The sequence below is a fragment of the Hyperolius riggenbachi genome, chromosome 12 (genome assembly GCF_040937935.1).
Source record: "Hyperolius riggenbachi isolate aHypRig1 chromosome 12, aHypRig1.pri, whole genome shotgun sequence".
Classification (NCBI taxonomy): Eukaryota; Metazoa; Chordata; class Amphibia; order Anura; family Hyperoliidae; genus Hyperolius; species Hyperolius riggenbachi.
The window spans coordinates 39,098,487-39,117,179 of NC_090657.1; the positions used below are offsets into that span (position 1 = coordinate 39,098,487).

General features: G+C 45.7%; 1 protein-coding gene across 4 annotated transcripts in view; it reads right to left on the minus strand.

The window, feature by feature from the left end:
• Positions 1–18,693, minus strand: part of LOC137541109 (tubulin-specific chaperone D-like) — a 1,052,576-nt gene that overhangs the window by 61,261 nt on the left and 972,622 nt on the right. For 2 of the 4 annotated variants that reach the window (XM_068262255.1, XM_068262254.1), the window contains one exon: positions 18,122–18,307. The exons of the other annotated variants lie outside the window; for them this stretch is intronic. The gene's annotated coding sequence lies outside the window, so the exon portion shown is untranslated. Of the gene's footprint in view, positions 1–18,121; positions 18,308–18,693 lie in introns of those variants that run through there. 4 annotated transcript variants of the gene reach the window in all.

Here is an 18,693-nt window from a genome sequence, read left to right on the forward strand (position 1 = left end):
CTATCACAATGTTTGGCGCCAATATTTTATTTGGAAATAAAGGTGCATTTTTTTTCAGTTTTGCGTCCATCCCTAATTACAAGCCCATAGTTTATAAAGTAACAGTGTTGTACCTTCCTGACATAAATATTTAAAAAGTTCAGTCCCTAAGGTAACTATTTATGTATTTTTTTTAATTGTAAATGTTTTAATTTTTTTTAATTAAAAAAAATGGGGAGTGTGGGAGGTAATGAGTTAATTTTTTGTGTTTAATTAATCTATTTGTATGGGGAAAATGCTTTAGGGTGTAGTTTTATTATTTGGCCACAAGATGGCAACAGTAACTGTTTAATAACAATAACAATAACAATAATATTTATATAGCGCTTTTCTCCCTGGGGACTCAAAGCGCTGTGACCCTGCATTACGCAGTCTCAAAGGCTAGGGAAAAGAGGTGAGTTTTTAGCCTTTTTTTAAAGCTGTCCAGAGAGGGAGCCTCTCGTACTGATTGTGGAAGTGAGTTCCATAGAGTAGGGGCTGCGTAGGAAAAGGCCCGAGCACCAAATGTTAAGTGTATCCTGGGAATAATCAGCTTCATCTTGTTGGCAGAGCGGATGGTGCGTGGAGGGGCATAAAGTTCCAATAGATCCGCTATGTATTTGGGTCCCATGTGGTGTAGAGCCTTGAATGTCAGCAGGCAGATCTTAAAATCGATTCTCCATTTTACTGGCAACCAGTGAAGAGTTTGCAGTACTGGGGTGATGTGTGAGCTGCGGGGGGCATTGGCTAGGAGTCTGGCTGCAGCATTCTGTACTAGCTGTAAGGGGCGCAGAACCCTTTCTGTAGATCCGATGAACAGGGCGTTGCAGTAGTCTAGGCGGGAGGATACAAATGCATGAACCAGGGCAGGTAGGTCTTCAGCTGGGATAAGGTGTTTGATTTTTGCTATATTTCTTAGATGGAAGAAGGAAGACTTGACGACAGCTGATATCTGCTGTTTGAGTTTTAGATTTCCATCCAGGATCACCCCAAGGTTTCGCACAGAGTCTTTATACTGTACAGTATCTCCCCCAATTGCTAGTTTGAGGTGGTGAGCATTTTGAACTTTATCCATCATGTGTGGACCACCTACCACCAACACCTCTGTTTTGTCAGAGTTCAACCTCAGCCAGCTGGTGTTCATCCAATTTTGTAAATCCACTAGACACGCATTTATGGATGCTGATGGGTCTTGGGTGCCAGGCGTGAAGGACAGATACAGTTGTGTGTCATCTGCATAACAATGGTATCCTAGGCCATAGTTCTGGATTATTTTGCCCAGTGGGAGCATGTGCGACCTCCAAGCATCCTCCCGGAGGCTGGAAACGGGGTTTTTTTCACAATGATCACGCTGCTTAGCGGAGAAGCAGTGGATCATTGTGGGGCTTAGATCAACGAACGGGAATGGATTTTCCCGTTCATTGATCTCCGGGCGAGCGGCTGGCGGCGTGTTTACCCGCGGGAATGCGCGCTAGAGTGCGGGCAGCGGCGGGAGCGCGGAAAGTACGGATTTCTCCGTCTCTGGGGGTTAAAGGATGGAAAAAGGGACGGAGAAATTCGTACGGGTGGGAGTAAAGTGGTTCATTATAAGCTTGTAAATAGTGATGGGTGCAAAACGGAAAAAATGCACTTTTATTTCCAAGTAAAATATTGTCACCATACATTGTGATAGGGACATAATTTAAACAGTGTAATAACCGGGAGAAATGGGCACATACAATACGAGAGTTTTAATTGTGGAGGCATGTATTATTTTAAAACTATAATGGCCGATAACTGAGAAATAATGATTTTTTCCATTTTTTCCTTATTCTTCCTGTTAAAATGCATTTACAGTAAAGTGGCTCTTAGCAAAATGTACCCCCCAAAGAAAGCCTAATTGGTGGCGGAAAAAACAAGACATAGATCAGTTCAGCGGCCTTAGAAATTCAGGAATCCACCTGAAGTCCTGGACCCTGTTGGTGGTGGCGGAGAAGGTAGTCAAGCGGCCTGCAGGCAGAGATGCTGTGTGGGGAGTGACTTAGTCTTGGGGCAGGCAGAGATGCTGTGTGTGGGGACTGACTTAGTCTTCGGGCAGGCCTGACCGTGCTTTGCAGACCACGTGGTCAGATGGTCCCTTAACCCAATGCTGTGTGCCAGAGATGACACCACTTGCCTTTCAACATCACGGTACAGTTTGGGTATTGCCTTTTTTGAGAAATAATTGCATATCTTCCACTGCGGTGTGTGGATTAGCTTTTGTTTGCTGCTTTCCCTCAGATGGTCATCCCATTGCAGTTTGTGCTTTGTAATCATGTGCCTTCGTAAGGTCGTTGTCCCTACGCAGGTCTTGGTCTTTCCACGGATCAATTTTTGGTGGCAGAGAGTACAGATGGCATTGCTCTCATCTGAGGCAGACACACAAAAACATTTCCACACCACTGAGCCCTAGGGTGATGGCACTTTGCTGGTGGTGGCCGACTGAGTGTTAAGTGAGGTGCCAGAATCAGAGCAGAAGGAGGAATGATGTCACGCTTCCGTGCGGAAGCATGAGAAAGATGGTGTTTTGTGTTAAATAGTTAACTACATCATGACAATATTGGGGGTTGATGGCACGTTTCTTCTTCTGAACACTGTACTTTGGTCACGGGCCGCACGAAATCATGAAGCGCGACCTTGAACAGACCTGCCAGGTAGCCTGTCTCTGCCCTTCATTTTGTCCATATTGGGGGGGGGAATGAAGTGAAAGTTATGCACTGACTTAACTAATACAATGTGCAGTCAGTCACACAGGTGCAGTTAACAGGTATGCATGGAGTGATATATCACGCTGCGTGCGCTCACGTAGGTAGGTGTGTGCACTGAAGTGAACAACAGGTAGTAGGTATATGCAGGGATGGGTATTACATGTGCACCTGTCACACACAGAAAGGTACCGGATAGGCACAGTGACACTGTGTGTGCTCACGTAGGTAGGTGGGTGCACTGAAGTGAACAACAGGTAGTAGGTATATGCAGGGATGGGTATTACATGTGCACCTGTCACACACAGACAGGTACCGGATAGGCACAGTGACACTGTGTGTGCTCACGTAGGTAGGTGGGTGCACTTAACTGAACAGGTAGTAGGTATATGCAGTGATGGGTATAATATGTGCACCTGTCACACACAGACAGGTACAGTGACACTGACTTACAGGGCTGTGTATAATGCAAGTGGACTACAAATTTTTTTTTTACAAGAACAAGATTAGCTCTTAAAAGAGCTGTTGAGGGGTGTTTTTTTAAGCAATAACAATCAGCCAGGATGGGGGTGGGGCTCCAGGAGGGCATGTAGCCTAATTGGCTACAATGTGCCTGCTGACTGTGATGTAGAGGGTCAAAGTTGACCCTCATGATGCACTATGGGGGTGAACCGAACTTCCGGAAAAGTTCTCAGTTTGGGCCATCTCTAGTCATCTCCTTGTTGACGTAGATGTAAAGTCATGTTACAAAGGGGAACATTGAGATGGCAAGAAGTAACCTGAGAGCTCCAACATGCAAATCCAAACAGGAATGAATACCGATCAGACATTATTTGGTGTACTGTGCTGCTGTTCTGCATATGACCCATTTGTCTCTGGTCCTTCTATTCTCCTCAGTTGTCTCTGTTTCGGGTCTTATATATAGGTCTGTATAAATACATGTATTACTTAAAGGAAACCAGAGGGGAAAATAAACTGATGACATCATATGCTGAATGTAGGAAATGTTTTTACCTGCAATAATAAACTGATCAGACAAGACATAGCATATCAATATGTCCCCTCATCAGTGTCAGATGAGTGTGGGATATATTTCAACAAGCAAATGTGAAATATCTGACACTGTTGAGAAAACATGTTGATATGCTGAGTGTGGGAAATATTTTGACCTGCAATAATAAGCTGACCAGAAATAAATTATAGGACACTGGTCTGAGGACATATTAATATGTTCAGTGTTGGAATTGTTTTAACCGCTTGATGACCCAGCCTTTACCCCCCCCCCCCCTTAAGGACCAGCGCTGTTTTTTGTGATCTGTGCTGGGTGGGCTCTGCAGCCCCCAGCACAGATCATGTTACATGCAGAGCGATCAGCACGCCCCCCTTTTTTCCCCCCTATGGGGATGATATGCAGGGGAGGGTCTGATCGCTCCTGCCTGCCTTAGGTTTGCAGGGGGGGGGGCACCTCAAAGCCCTTCTCCGCAGCGAAATTCCCCCCCTCCCTCTCCTACCTGTCCCCCCCGGTGATCGGGGCTGCACAGGACGCTATCCGTCCTGTGCAGCCTGTGACAGGATGTGCTCTGTCACATGGCGGCGATCGCCGATCTGCCTTATGGCGCTGCTGCGCAGCAGTGCTGTACAATGTAAACAAAGGAGACAAATGTCTCCTGTGTTTACATTTAGTCTGTGAGCCGCGATTAGCGGCTCGCAGGCTATTCACAGAGACCCGCTCCGTGATCTAACAGGAAACGGCCGCTCGCACGAGCGGCCTTTCCTGATTAATTAGGGAGGCACCTGGCGACGCAGATCTGCGTCGCTGGTCCTCCAGCTACCACTTTGCCGCCGCACGGTATGAGTGTGCGGTTGGCAAGTGGTTAACCAGCAAATATCAGCTTAACCCTGAAATATCGGACACTGTTGAGAAGACATTGAAATACTGAGTGTGGGAAAGGATTAGACCAGCAAATAGCTTGTCAGAGCTAAAATAACGGACACTGATGAGAGGACATATTCATATGCTGAGTGTGGGAAATGTTTTGACCTGCAATAATAAGCTGAACAGACATGAAATATCTGACGCTTGTTAGAGGACATATTGAAATGCTGAGTGTGGGAAATGTTTTGACCTGCAAATAATAGCTTGTCAGTGCTGAAATATTTGACACTGGTGAGAAGACATTGATATGCTGAGTGTGGGAAATGTTTTGACCTGCAATAATAAGCTGATCAGACATGAACTATCTGACACTGGTAAGAAGCATACGGATATGCTGATTGGGAAATGTTTTGACCAGGAACTTAGCTTGTAAGAGCTGAAATATCTGACACTCATGAGAGGATGTATTGATATGCTGAGTGTGGGAAATGTTTTGAACTGCAATAATACGCTTGTCAGAGCTGAAATATCACACTGGTGAGAGAACATATTGCTATGCTGAGTATGGGAAATGTTTTACCAGCAAACAGCTTGTCAGAGCTGAAATATCTGACACTGGTGAGAATACATTGATATGCTGAGTGTGGCTAATGTTTTGACTAGCAACATTGAGCTGATTAGACATGAAATATCTAACAATGGCAAGAGGACATATTGATATGCTGAGTATGGGAAATTTTTTGACCTGCGATAATAAGCTCATCAGACAAGAAATCTTTGACTCTGATGAGAAGACATATTGATATGCTGAGTGTGTTAAATGTTTTGACCTGCAATAATAAGCTGCTCAGCCATGAAATAGCATATCAATGTCTTTTTACCAGTGTCAGATATTTCATGTCTGATCAGCTGTTTTTTGCAGGTCAAACCATTTCCCACACTCAGCATGTCAATGTCTTTTTACCAGTGTCAGATATTTCATGTCTGATCAGCTGTTTTTTGCAGGTCAAAACATTTCCCACACTCAGCATATCAATGTCTTTTTACCAGTGTCAGATGAGTGTGGGAAATGTTTTGACCTGCAAAAAACAGCTGATTAGACATGAAATATCCAACACTGGTTTGTCAGAGCGCCCTGGAATGCACAATTGACTGTCAAAATGAGGCTTCCCTCGCTGTCCTCTGGTCCCCCATCGCCGAGGGCAGACCCTCCACAGACTACTAATAAGAACTTGTCTGGAATCTGATGGGGACCACATCCCTCTTCAAGCATGAGTGTAGCCATACTGCGCCTGTGCTATAAGCCACTCTTGCTATGGCACAGGACAGGCCACATGCAAGAAGAGGAGTGTGGACCTTGATCAGCTGAAGAGTCCACGTACGGCAACAGGGGACCATAGGACAGAGAGGAAAGCTTCATTAATATCCAGAAGCTTCCCACTTCCTAGACAAGTATGTTTTTATAATACATTTTTCCAGAGCACTCTGGGGTGTCAGTTTACTGCCAGAGCACCCTGGGGTGTCCGTTTACTGCCAGAGCACTCTGTGATGCAAAGAAGGGGTCTTGACTCGGCACCTTCTTGCAGTATATATCAGCTCCTTTATTAACCTCCTTGGCGGTAATCCCGAGCTGAGCTCGGGGTATGCCGCCGGAGGTCGCCGCTCAGGTCCTGCTGGGCCGATTTTCATTCGGAAAAAAGCAGCACACGCAGCCGGCACTTTGCCAGCCGCGTGTGCTGCCCGATCGCCGCCGCTCCGCGGCGATCCGCCGCGTGCAGCGGCGAAAGAGGGTCCCCCCAGCCGCCCGAGCCCAGCGCAGCCGGAACAAACAGTTCCGGCCGGCGCTAGGGGCTGGATCGGGCGGCTCTGACGTCAGGACGTCGACTGACGTCCATGACGTCACTCCGCTCGTCGCCATGGCGACGAGGAAAGCGAAACAAGATAGGCCGCTCATTGCGGCCTATCTTGTTACTTTCGATTGCCGGAGGCGATCGAAAGTACGCTTCCGGAGCGCCCTCTAGTGGGCTTTCATGCAGCCAACTTTCAGTTGGCTGCATGAAATATTTTTTTTTTAATTTAAAAAAAACCCTCCCGCAGCCTCCCTGGCAAAATAAATAAACCGCCAGGGAGGTTAAGGGATCTTGCTGGACACAGCAAAGGACAGCAGCAATGTGATGTTTCGAGAGGAGCTTCCCCTCTCATGATTGCTAACCCACGAAACATCAGAACAGCAAATCAGCCATATGTAGTCCCCTTCAATGAACAGGGACCAAAGTGCCTGGGTGTCCAAAGGACAACGAACACCAATTGACTGTCAAAATGACATCACAGCTTCAAAACTATCAGTCTAAAACAGACCTGATGGGGAACTGCAGACAAACAAAAAGCAACAATCACCAAAGGGAAGGTGTGGCATACGGGAAGTTAAAAAAACAAAACATTGCATGAAATGCATAAAAAAAACAAAAAAACCTCACGACTGTGCCGGAAAACAAATAAGCAATATACACATTCGTGGGTACATGTGCACAAAACCCGCATTGTTTGTTATCCATCAGTTGTTTATTAGGGATCTTGTGATATGACTGCCCACCACAATTTGGTTGGTTGGCCTTCAGGTGTCCAGGCACTCTGGTCCCTGCTCATTGAAGGCTGATTTGCTGTTCTGATGTTTAGTGGGCTAGCAAGCTTGAGAAAGAGGAGGCTCTTTTCAAAATGTCACATTGATGCTGACCTTTTCTGTATCCTGCAAGATGCCTCAATAGAAGAGCTGATATTTACTGCAAGACAATGACAGGTCAAGACTCCTTCTTTGCTACATGTTTGGACTTCTATAAGTTCCACGACCAGAGCATGTTGCACTTTATTTGGTAGGGAGCTGCTTACAACTTTGGTCTTCTAAAACACCCTGGTATATCAGAGTACTACCAAAGCATTCTAAGATTTAAGTTTACTGCTAGAGCACCCTGGTATGCCAGTTTACTGCCAGAACATCCTGAGAACATCTTTCAATTTTTGGGGTCTGGTAACCAATTCTGGGGGAGGCTAGCGTGACCGCACCTGTACCCACGTGTAGCCCCTGAACTAATAACCACACCTGAAATTTGGGGTAACTCGAGGAAAGGGCCATTGAGATATTGCCTCCCAAAGAGGGGGCAAGCAGGCACAAAATTCTTTAAAATGTGGAGGCATATCTCTGGCTCAGGGGGTGCCAGTGACCCCGAATTTGGAGTGTAAGAAGGTCAATATGCCTTCTACATACATATCAAATGTCAACAGCCTGGGATGTTCCTAACAGAAAACGCTCCCAAACCAAACTTCCTTTTTTGGGGTGCAGTATCTCTTGTTCTTGGAGGGCTAGCTTGACCCCAATTATGCCCACGTGTAGCCATGACCCTCTGCTACACACACCTGAAATTTGGGGTCTATGGGGCTAAGGGCTCCAGAGATACGGCCTCCCAAAGGGGGGGGAACCTGGACCAGGAAACGTGCTCCATAGTGCCACCTCTAGCCATGAAGGACTTAGTATCCTCTGATAGTCTCTAATTCGGAAGATATGCTATTCACCCCCTGGTGGCCACAGGTGGTAATGCAGGTAATTGGGGGGGGGGCTAGTGCAATATTGGCATCTAGTGGCCACAATTGGTAAAACAGTTATCCTAGCTTGCAAATATTTATTGTATTTATAAAGCGCCAACATATTATGCAGCCCTGGACATTAGTTCCGGTTACAGACAATATTTAGGGGTGACATGGTGATATACAGCAATACGAAAACACAGGAATACAAGAAAAACAAGGTCACGCAGCACAGTATTGGCTTGATTCACTAAACCGTGATAAGTCATATCAAGGCCATTTTTCCGTGCATTTTCACATTTGTACGCGATCACGAATTATCAGGTGCAATCGCAAATTTTCACGCAAAACGTGGTTTGCATGTGAAAAAAAAAAAAAACACAATTGCCATAATTCGCAATTGCACATGATAATTCACAATCACACGCAATCACGAAAATGCGTGAGAAAACTGCCGTGATATGACTTATCACGGTTTAGTAAATCAAGCCATATGAGTACAAGGTAATGCTTAGTCAGTCACTGGATGGGAGCATGGGGATTAGGCAAGCAGAGTTCACTCAAATGCATATCATGGATGCACAGTAATGGAGGAGCAAGATCAGGTAGGACACAAAAGGAGGAGGACTCTGCCTGAAAGGCGTACAATCTAGAGGGAGAGGTAGGCAGGGTCGGATTATCCCACAACTCATTCCAATCACCTGATTGGTGCCCCATCAGCAGAGTCTAAGGGGCCCCATCAGCATGTAATCTGGCCCTGGTATCCTAGCTGCTGGCTCGTAAAAACAGCAAGGATCGTGTGGTCCTGCTGCAGAGGGGAGGGAGGAGGCTGGAGAACAGAGCTGCTTATATTTTTAACTGCTAAGGTTCTTCTCCCCCCTTCAGTTAATAGTTTAGCCCTCAGACGCTGCTGAGCTGTGGCTGTGTGTTGCCAGGCAACAACAGGAAGACGGGTTCTGCTGTAACGGAAGCAGCCCATGCTTTCTGCAGCATTTAATTGCCTGTGACTGCTCTGGCTGTTTTCCCGCACTTTATGCCCTCTCCTCCCATCCCAGCAGGAATATAAGCTTCAGCATGAAGAATTAGAGGAGAGCAGGCATTTCCACTGTCTTTTCAAAGGGCACCCTCTCATGTTACCCCTCCCTGCATGAACCGCCTCCTCTCTGTATCACTAGTCCCAGGCAGCTAGCTGGCAGAGATCTCCCACTGCTCCCAGTTAGTGTTGGGCGAACACCTAGATGTTCGGGTGTTCGCGCCGAACTCCGAACATAATGGAAGTCAATGGGGACCCGAACTTTCGTGCTTTGTAAAGCTTCCTTACATGCTACATACCCCAAATTAGCAGGGTATGTTCACCTTGGGAGTGGGTACAAGAGGGAAAAAAATATTTGAAAAAGAGCTTATAGTTTTTGAGAAAATAGATTGTAAAGTTTCAAAGGAAAAACTGTCTTTTAAATGTGGAAAATGTCATGTTTCTTTGCACAGGTAACATGCTTTTTGTCGCCATGCAGTCATAAATGTAATACAGAGAAGAGGTTCCAGGAAAAGGGACCGGTAACGCTAACCCAGCAGCAGCAGCACACGTGATGGAACAGGAGCAGGCGCAGGAGGAGAAGGCCATGCTTTTTGAGACACAACAACCCAGGCCTTGCATGAGGACAAGAAGCGTGCGGATAGCATGCTTTTTACCGCCATGCAGTCATAAATGTAATAAAGATAAGAGGTTCAATAAACAGGGACCGGGCGTCAACGCTAACCCAGCAGCAGCAGACGTGATGGAACAGGAGGAGGCGCAGGAGGAGAAGGCCACGCTTTCACTTGCAACTCAGGCCTTGCATGAGGACAAAAAAATGTGTGCACAAAGCAATGCAATGAGTAGTTTTCAGGACACAATGGGCTATTCGGAGGAGCTATTCCCACCCCCACAATCTTCTACCTGTGAAAGGTCAATGGAACAGCCACAAATGTTGTGCCCGGATTCACAACCTTTTTCTGTGGAAAATGCACCTCGCACTGAAATGCAAGGCGAGGCCGAGGATGAACATGACGTCAACAACTCAACATGACGCAAAATGGGGGCGGAACAGAAAGCTGCTTTCAATGTTTTGAAGGCCTTAATTGCCTCCGGTGGCCAGTTAGATGCATCATTCATCACACCCAAATCCCAGAGCAATGTGTGCAGGAATTTGAATCGCAGGAGGTGTACCGAGATCATCTGGACAAGTGACCAAGTGAAAAGTGACAAAGTGACCAGTGACAAAGTGACAAGTGACCAAGTGACCAAGTGACCAAGTGACCAAGTGACCAAGTGACCAAGTGACCAAGTGACCAAGTGACCAAGTGACCAAGTGACCAAGTGACCAGTGACAAAGTGACAACTGAGAGGTTGTTCTGGGGAGCTCCACTGCACTCAGTCGCATATGAGGAGAGGTCTCGTCGGGACTGCTGATCCTCCTCAGCTTGCTCAAAGCCTTGAGGGTTCCTGAAGATCCTTTGCTTGGAGTTCGCCGGGGTTCAGCTTGGTGTCGGGGTCGGCGGCGTCCTCCTCACTCCAACGTGGCAGATCTTCTGTTGAAGGAAAAAAAAAAAACATTGTTAAAAGTCCAGTACCGCTTCTGAAGGACTCACCAAGAGATGCAGGAGCGCTTTAATCTAGCGCACCATCGCTCGCTGGGTGATGTCCCTCCCTACGCGCTGGAATTCTACGCTGCACATGCTAGCACGCTTTTGCGCAGTGCCGAGGCGCATTCCAGCAGCTAGCTACCAAGCTTCTGTGGATCTGATTGGGCCACCATGTTAGATCTCTGCCAAGTCCTCCAAAATTGTGAGCAATCCACGTTGCGTGACTGAGCAGTGACAACTCTACAGTCAGCATTACAATACCACTGCTGTGTTTACTGAAGAAATCAATGTTGAAGATGGAAACCGCTGGCATGATGCAAGTGGGGGATTCTGAAGATGAAAACGATCAGCGTGATGATACCAACATCAGGCAACCTGCCTCAGGAAACGCTGGTCCCAGCTATGACAAAGAACAGGACGAGGAACAGCTGGAGTTGGAGCAGGAATTGGATGCCCCCACTGCCGAGGGACAGAGCGGTGCACGTTGGACTTCCACAATTTAGCGGGAATGGACAGCAGAAGAGGAAGAAAGTGATGCTGGTGACGAATATGGTGCATCACAACAATCACAACGCTCACAAGAACATGAAGACAGAGGAGTCTGGCAGGACTCTCTGGCACACATGGCTCAATTCATGCTAGACTGCACTGAACGCGGCCCGCGCATTATTCACTATTCATTATTATTCATTATTCTGGAATCTGGACAACACCAATTACTGGGTTTATACCCAGTTTATACAAACACAATGTTAAAAAACTGATTGAAGAAAGTGTCAGACAGGTCAAAAATGGAACAATTCCAGCAGGCCCTTGAGGATGGAGACTTTAGAGAGGAGATTGACATCCTCCTCCTTCTCTAGCCAGTTGTACGCCGACAGACTGACTTCAGCAAACCCAGGAGGACCAGGAGGGCAGCAAAGAACACAAGCTGCTGCTAGTGCCGAAAAGGGAATGGTATTGGCAGTGTCCTTGGAGTGGGAACATTTTCTGACACCCATGCAGCAGCCCACAGAACAGCAATCGGGCAGTTCCACGTCCTCCAACACCAATCGCCTGGAGAAGATGGTCAAGGTCCAGGACTACATGTCAGATGGCGTAGCTGTGTTGAACAATCCATCTGCAGACAGACGGTGAGTGTGACAGGCAGCACAGAAGGACCATGGCAACTCACTCATAGTACCACAGTTTGATAGTGCTGCCCAAAAAATTATATGGATCCGTGGACCCGGGCACTGCGGGCAGTACTGGGAAGTGGGAACGCAGATTTTAGTACCTAAACACACGATACAACATGTTTTCCGGGGTCGGACTCTGAGGCACATACAGATGGTCCCGATCATCATCCTCATCATACAACTCTTCTACTGAGTCTGACCCACCCACCACCTCTGCCACCCCAACATCCCCAGACACAGACCCCTCATCGTCCTCAACATTAACTTGGGATGCTGACCTGAGCCAGACCTCCTCCTCCACATCAGGCCCCATCATCTCCTCAATGGCAGCCCTCAATCGCTCTGGCGACGGACCGATGGACACAACGTTCTCCTCCGGGGAGGGCTGCTGCTGACCACTGGCTGCTGGGGTGGATGTTATAGCTTGCGTGGGGCGTTGGCTGTTGCTGTTGTTGGGAGTGCTGCTCACAGCGGAGGTCTCTGAGAAACTCATGGTGAGCTCATATAGTGGTTGGCGGTGAGTGGAGTATTACTGATCCCAGCAATATACACACTGACTGGCAGAGTACGCAATGCTATATAGTCTGGCTGAGCGGTGTACACAGAGTGGCAGTACACACAATGCTATATAGTGTGGCTGAGCGGTGTACACAGAGTGGCAGTAAACAATGGTATATAGTCTGGCTGAGCCGTGTACACAGAGTGGCAGTAAACAATGCTATATAGTCTGGCTGAGCGGTGTACACAGAGTGGCAGTACACACAATGCTATATAGTCTGGCTGAGCCGTGTACACAGAGTGGCAGTACACACAATGCTATATAGTCTGGCTGAGCGGTGTACACAGAGTGGCAGTACACACAATGCTATATAGTCTGGCTGAGCCGTGTACACAGAGTGGCAGTACACACAATGCTATATAGTCTGGCTGAGCGGTGTACACAGAGTGGCAGTAAACACAATGCTATATATAGCGTGGCTGAGCGAGGTACACAGTGGCAGTACACACAATGCTATATAGTCTGGCTGAGCCGTGTACACAGAGTGGCAGTAAACACAATGCTATATATAGTGTGGCTGAGCGAGCGGTGTACTACTGTTCCCAGCAGCGACACACAATGACTGGGGGGGGACCCTGGCTAGCGTGGCTTGAGAGTGAACTACCCTGCCTGCCTACCCAAAGCTAAACCCACAGACAAATGGCGGAGATATTACGTGGTTCGGGTATTTACCCGAACCACGTGACCGTTCGGCCAGAGCGCATTCGGGTCCGAACCACGTGACCCGTTCAGCCAATCACAGTGCTAGCCGAATGTTTGGGGAACGTTCGGCCATGTGATCTTAGTTCGGCCATGTGGCCGAACGGTTTGGCCGAACACATGATGGTGTTCGGCCGAACTCGAACATCACCTGAACAGGGTGATGTTCTGCAGAACCCGAACAGTGGCGAACACTGTTCGCCCAACACTACTCCCAGTCATCAGACATTTGCAAGGCAAAGATGGTGAGAAGGACAGCAGGCAGGGGTAGAGAAAGTTGCGACGTTCAGTTTCAGAACACTGAAAATATGATTGGATTATTTCACAAAGCTTTTCTCTTGACCCAAGTTGCAGTCTCTATGTGTTTGTGTGTGTTGTGGTGTGACAAGGAGTGTCTGTGTGTGTTGTGGTTTGTGGTGTGACAGGCAGTGTCTGTTGTGGTGGGACAGACAGTGTGTGTGTTGTGGCAGTGTGACACAGGGGCTACAAGGTGGTACAGAGGGGACATGAGGGGAACAGAGTGGCACAAGTGGAACAGAGGGACACAAGAGGTGGCACAGGGTAAACAGAGGCACAATAGTTGGCACAGGGAGAACAGAGGGGACATGGGGACAAGAGATGGCATGGGGGAACAGAGGGGAGCATGAGGTGGCTTGAGGGAGGGGGCCCAGATCTGCTATTTTGCTTAGGGCCCCATTTGGCCTTAATCCGGCTCTGGCGAGGATATATTGCCATGTGAAAAGCAGGCCACTGTGGTGATGCCCAGAATTAGTACAGTGTAGGGATGGTCAAGGTGATGCAAATCATTTCCAGTTAATTACATAGTTACATAGTTATTTTGGTTGAAAAAAGACATACGTCCATCGAGTTCAACCAGTATAAAGTACAACACCAGCCTGCTCCCTCCCATATCCCTGTTGATCCAGAGGAAGGCGAAAAAACCCTTACAAGGCATGGTCCAATTAGCCCCTAAAGGGGAAAATTCCTTCCCGACTCCAGATGGCAATCAGATAAAATCCCTGGATCAACATCATTAGGCATTACCTAGTAATTGTAGCCATGGATGTCTTTCAATGCAAGGAAAGCATCTAAGCCCCCTTTAAACGCAGGTATAGAGTTTGCCATAACGACTTCCTGTGGCAATGCATTCCACATCTTAATCACTCTAACTGTAAAGAACCCTTTCCTAAATAAATGGCTAAAACGTTTTTCCTCCATGCGCAGATCATGTCCTCTAGTCCTTTGAGAAGGCCTAGGGACAAAAAGCTCATCCGCCAAGCTATTATATTGCCCTCTGATGTATTTATACATGTTAATTAGATCCCCTCTAAGGCGTCTTTTCTCTAGACTAAATAAACCCAGTTTATCTAACCTTTCTTGATAAGTGAGACCTTCCATCCCACGTATCAATTTTGTTGCTCGTCTCTGCACCTGCTCTAAAACTGCAATATCTTTATTGTAATGTGGTGCCCAGAATTGAATTCCATATTCCAGATGTGGCCTTACTAGAGAGTTAAACAGGGGCAATATTATGCTAGCATCTCGAGTTTTTATTTCCCTTTTAATGCATCCCAAAATTTTGTTAGCTTTAGCTGCAGCTGCTTGGCATTGAGTACGATTATTTAACTTGTTGTCAATGAGTACTCCTAAGTCCTTCAAGTTTGATGTCCCCAACTGTATCCCATTTATTTTGTATGGTGCTAGACCATTAGTACGTCCAAAATGCATGACCTTACATTTGTCAACATTGAATTTCATCTGCCATGTATGTGCCCATATAGCCATCCTGACCAGATCCTGTTGCAATATGACACTATCATCCTGAGAGTTGATGATTCTGCACAATTTTGTATCATCTGCAAAAATAGCAACATTGCTCACTACTGCATCTACTAGGTCATTAATAAATTGAAGAGCACTGGACCCAGAACAGACCCCTGTGGGACCCCACTGCTAACAGTCTCCCATTTTGAGTACGATCCATTGACCACAACTCTTTGTTTTCTGTCCATTAGCCAGTTTCCTATCCATGAACACAGACTCTTCCCCAGTCCTTGCATCCTCAACTTTTGCACCAGACTTTTGTGGGGAACAGTGTCGAAGGCCTTTGCAAAGTCCAAGTATATCACATCTACAGCATTCCCAATATCCATATTAGCATTCACTACCTCATAAAAGCTGAGCATGTTAGTCAAACAGGACCTGTCTTTAGTAAACCCATGTTGATGCTGAGAAATAAGATTTTTTTCTACTATGAAGTCATGTATAGTATCTCTTAGTAACCCCTCAAATAGTTTGCATACAACTGATGTTAAGCTTACAGGTCTATAATTTCCTGGATCAGATTTTTTGCCCTTCTTAAATAATGGGAAAACGTGGGCTGTACGCCAATCCACTGGGACTCTGCCAGTTGCAAGAGAGTCACAAAAAAGATAAAGGGGTTTATCTATAACTGAACTTAATTCCCTTAGGACCCGAGGATGCATGCCATCCGGGCCAGGTGCCTTGTCTATTTTTAATTTATTTAGTCTTGCCTTCACTTCTTCCTGCGTTAAGTATTTAATATTACAGTTAGAAGATTGAGACTCTTCCGCCTCTGTAGTTTGCAACATTGCTGTTTCTTTTGTGAAGACAGAAGCAAAGAAAGCATTTAATAACTCTGCCTTACCTTGGTCATCCACCTTTGAGTTCCCACCCTCATCCTTTAGGAGTCCTATACAGTCAACCTTTCTTTTTTTAGAGTTAATGTACTTGTAAAACTTTTTTGGGTTAGATTTGATATCCTTAGCGATTTGTTTTTCAGCTTCAATCTTTGCCTGCCTAATTTCTTTTTTACAATTTTTATTGCACTCCTTATAATTGCTTAGTGCAGCCTCGGTCCCCTCCTGTTTTAAAACCTTATAGGCATTCTTTTTCCTCTTCATTTTATCTTTAACCTTTCTATTCATCCATAGAGGCCTTTTTTTATTCCTAGACATTTTGTTTCCATATGGGATATACATACTACAGTATTGATTGAGTATAAGTTTAAAAGCTTGCCATTTCCCTTCAGTGTCTTCCCCTTGTAGTACATTATCCCAGTTCACCAAACTTAGTGCCTGCCTAATTTGATTGAACTTTGCTTTTCTAAAATTCATAGTTTTAGTGGTCCCGCTGCCCCGTGGCCTATCAGTCACCAGATCAAACGTTATCATGTTGTGATCACTATTTCCCAAATGAAGGACTATGAAATGAAGGACTATGAAAATTTTGTATGCAAATGTATGCAGCTAGAAAGTGGACCAACTGGATTTTACCTCAGCAGGATTTGATTGGTTCATGTTCAAGCTGCATAAATTTACATAATGCTGCACATCGCCTCGAAATTTGGATCTCATTGACCATCCCCAGCACAGTGTTCCTTATTAACCCTTTAGCAGCCCCATCTGAGTTATTTTGTGTACTAAACCTTGGGGCAGGGCTGCTGAAACACGCTATATATATGGGCTGCCTCCCCCAGCAAAGTGGCAAAGGGAGCACAATATTAACCTAAACTGCACACAGGTTTGGCTCGTCTCCCACCACCAAGTGGCGCTGTAATGCTGACATCATCCTTTACATCCAGATCATGATATGATGTGATCGGTACCCAAAGGAGGCTTTCAGTGTTACAGCGCCGCTCGGTGGTGGAAGAAGAAAGCTGATCCTGCATCCAGATCAGGTAAATAGACAAAAGAGAAATGTTCATGCACCACTGTGAGAAATAGATGTGTGCTGAGTCACTATGAAACAGTAAATTGGAGGGATATGACTGTATATAGCACCACACCATGATATTATAGGAAAGTATAACAATTTTATTCAATAATCACAAAGCACCATAGAAAACATGATTAAAAACATCTAAAAAACAAAAACAGACACCTCATCTCATTGGTATAAGTCAATAATTGGCATACACACAATCTAGGCTATAATAGCATATAATAACACCTGGGTAGCTCAGTAAGAGCCACCACAGGGGTACAACCCGGGTTCAGACAGCCATAAACTAAAGTGCATATAGGAATAAACAAAAATACCATCAATAGTAGAAATTCAAGCTGTGCAAATAGCATAAAAAGCAACCTGTGGGAAAAGTGCATAAAGTGTTAATATATAGGATCAGCCCAAGTACAACGAGTGGATGCTGAATAATGAGTGATATGATGCTGAGACTGTCTAAACAGTGTATGTGGCATCAGGGGAAAGAGGCTTACGTGACCCGGGTATGGATTCATCCAAGGAGGTGTCCGGAAATGAAGAGAGGCCCCCGGTAGACTGCTCTACCGGTATCGCGGCAGTCACACCGCTTTGTCAAGAGTGGGGGGTCCTGCATGTAGTCAGCGAAAATGCCGTATATGGGCGGTCAGCGCGCATCACGTGATCCGCCCATAGTCCGCCATCCAATGCGGAGAGGGGAGAAACTAAAAGGAAGTAAACCACCTTGGAGCGCAGGAAGAGTAAGTATATGGAAAGCGCTAAGGAACATTTAGCAACACACGCTCCAGCTAACAATAGAAGCTGGAGCAGTGGAACAAAGGATATTCGCGGTGATGGGAAATTTCACTATTATTCAAGCATCCATATATCACTTATACAGCAAAATGCAATATGATAGATATATATATATATATATATATATATATATATATATATATATAGATAGATAGATAGATAGATAGATAGATAGATAGATAGATAGATAGATAGATAGATATAGATATAGATATAGATATAGATATAACAAATTGTAATCCATGCATTGTGTGACATTAGGAACAGGAGTCCAAAAATCCAGATAGAGCAAAGTCCATCCATTAAAGGGAAATAGTTCATATAGTGGAGGTAGATAGGAAGTTATAGTCCACCGACAAAGGTTAACAAAATAGGTCGGATGCGACGTAATAAGCGGACGCAGGAAAAACGGAAGTCCATGAAGAAACCATAACAGAACATAGTATCCAGTCCATTGAAAGTCCATCACATGATACAGCACTCATAATGTGAATGATATACAGGTCAATAGGATAATCTGCAATAAAAAAAAAAAACACATTAATAATAATTACAAAAAACCTGAAAAATCTATTTCCTCATTGAGACCCTGAGGGGATTTGGATCCCAGGAAATATATCCACCTAGCTTCCCTCTGTAGGAGCCTAGACACAATATCTCCACCCCTAATAGTGGAGTCAATTCGTTCCAAACCTATTACCTGCAAACCTGCATATGAACTAGAAAGATACTGTAAAAAAAATGTGCAGCCACTGAAGTCAGTGTTTTTCCCTCATCATAATCCCGTTGGACCAACCTGATTTTTGAAAGATGTTGTTCTATACATATTTTAAGGGCGTTCTTAGTCTGGCCAACATAGATTTTTGGACAAGTGCATCTCAAAGCGTACACTACCCCCCTAGT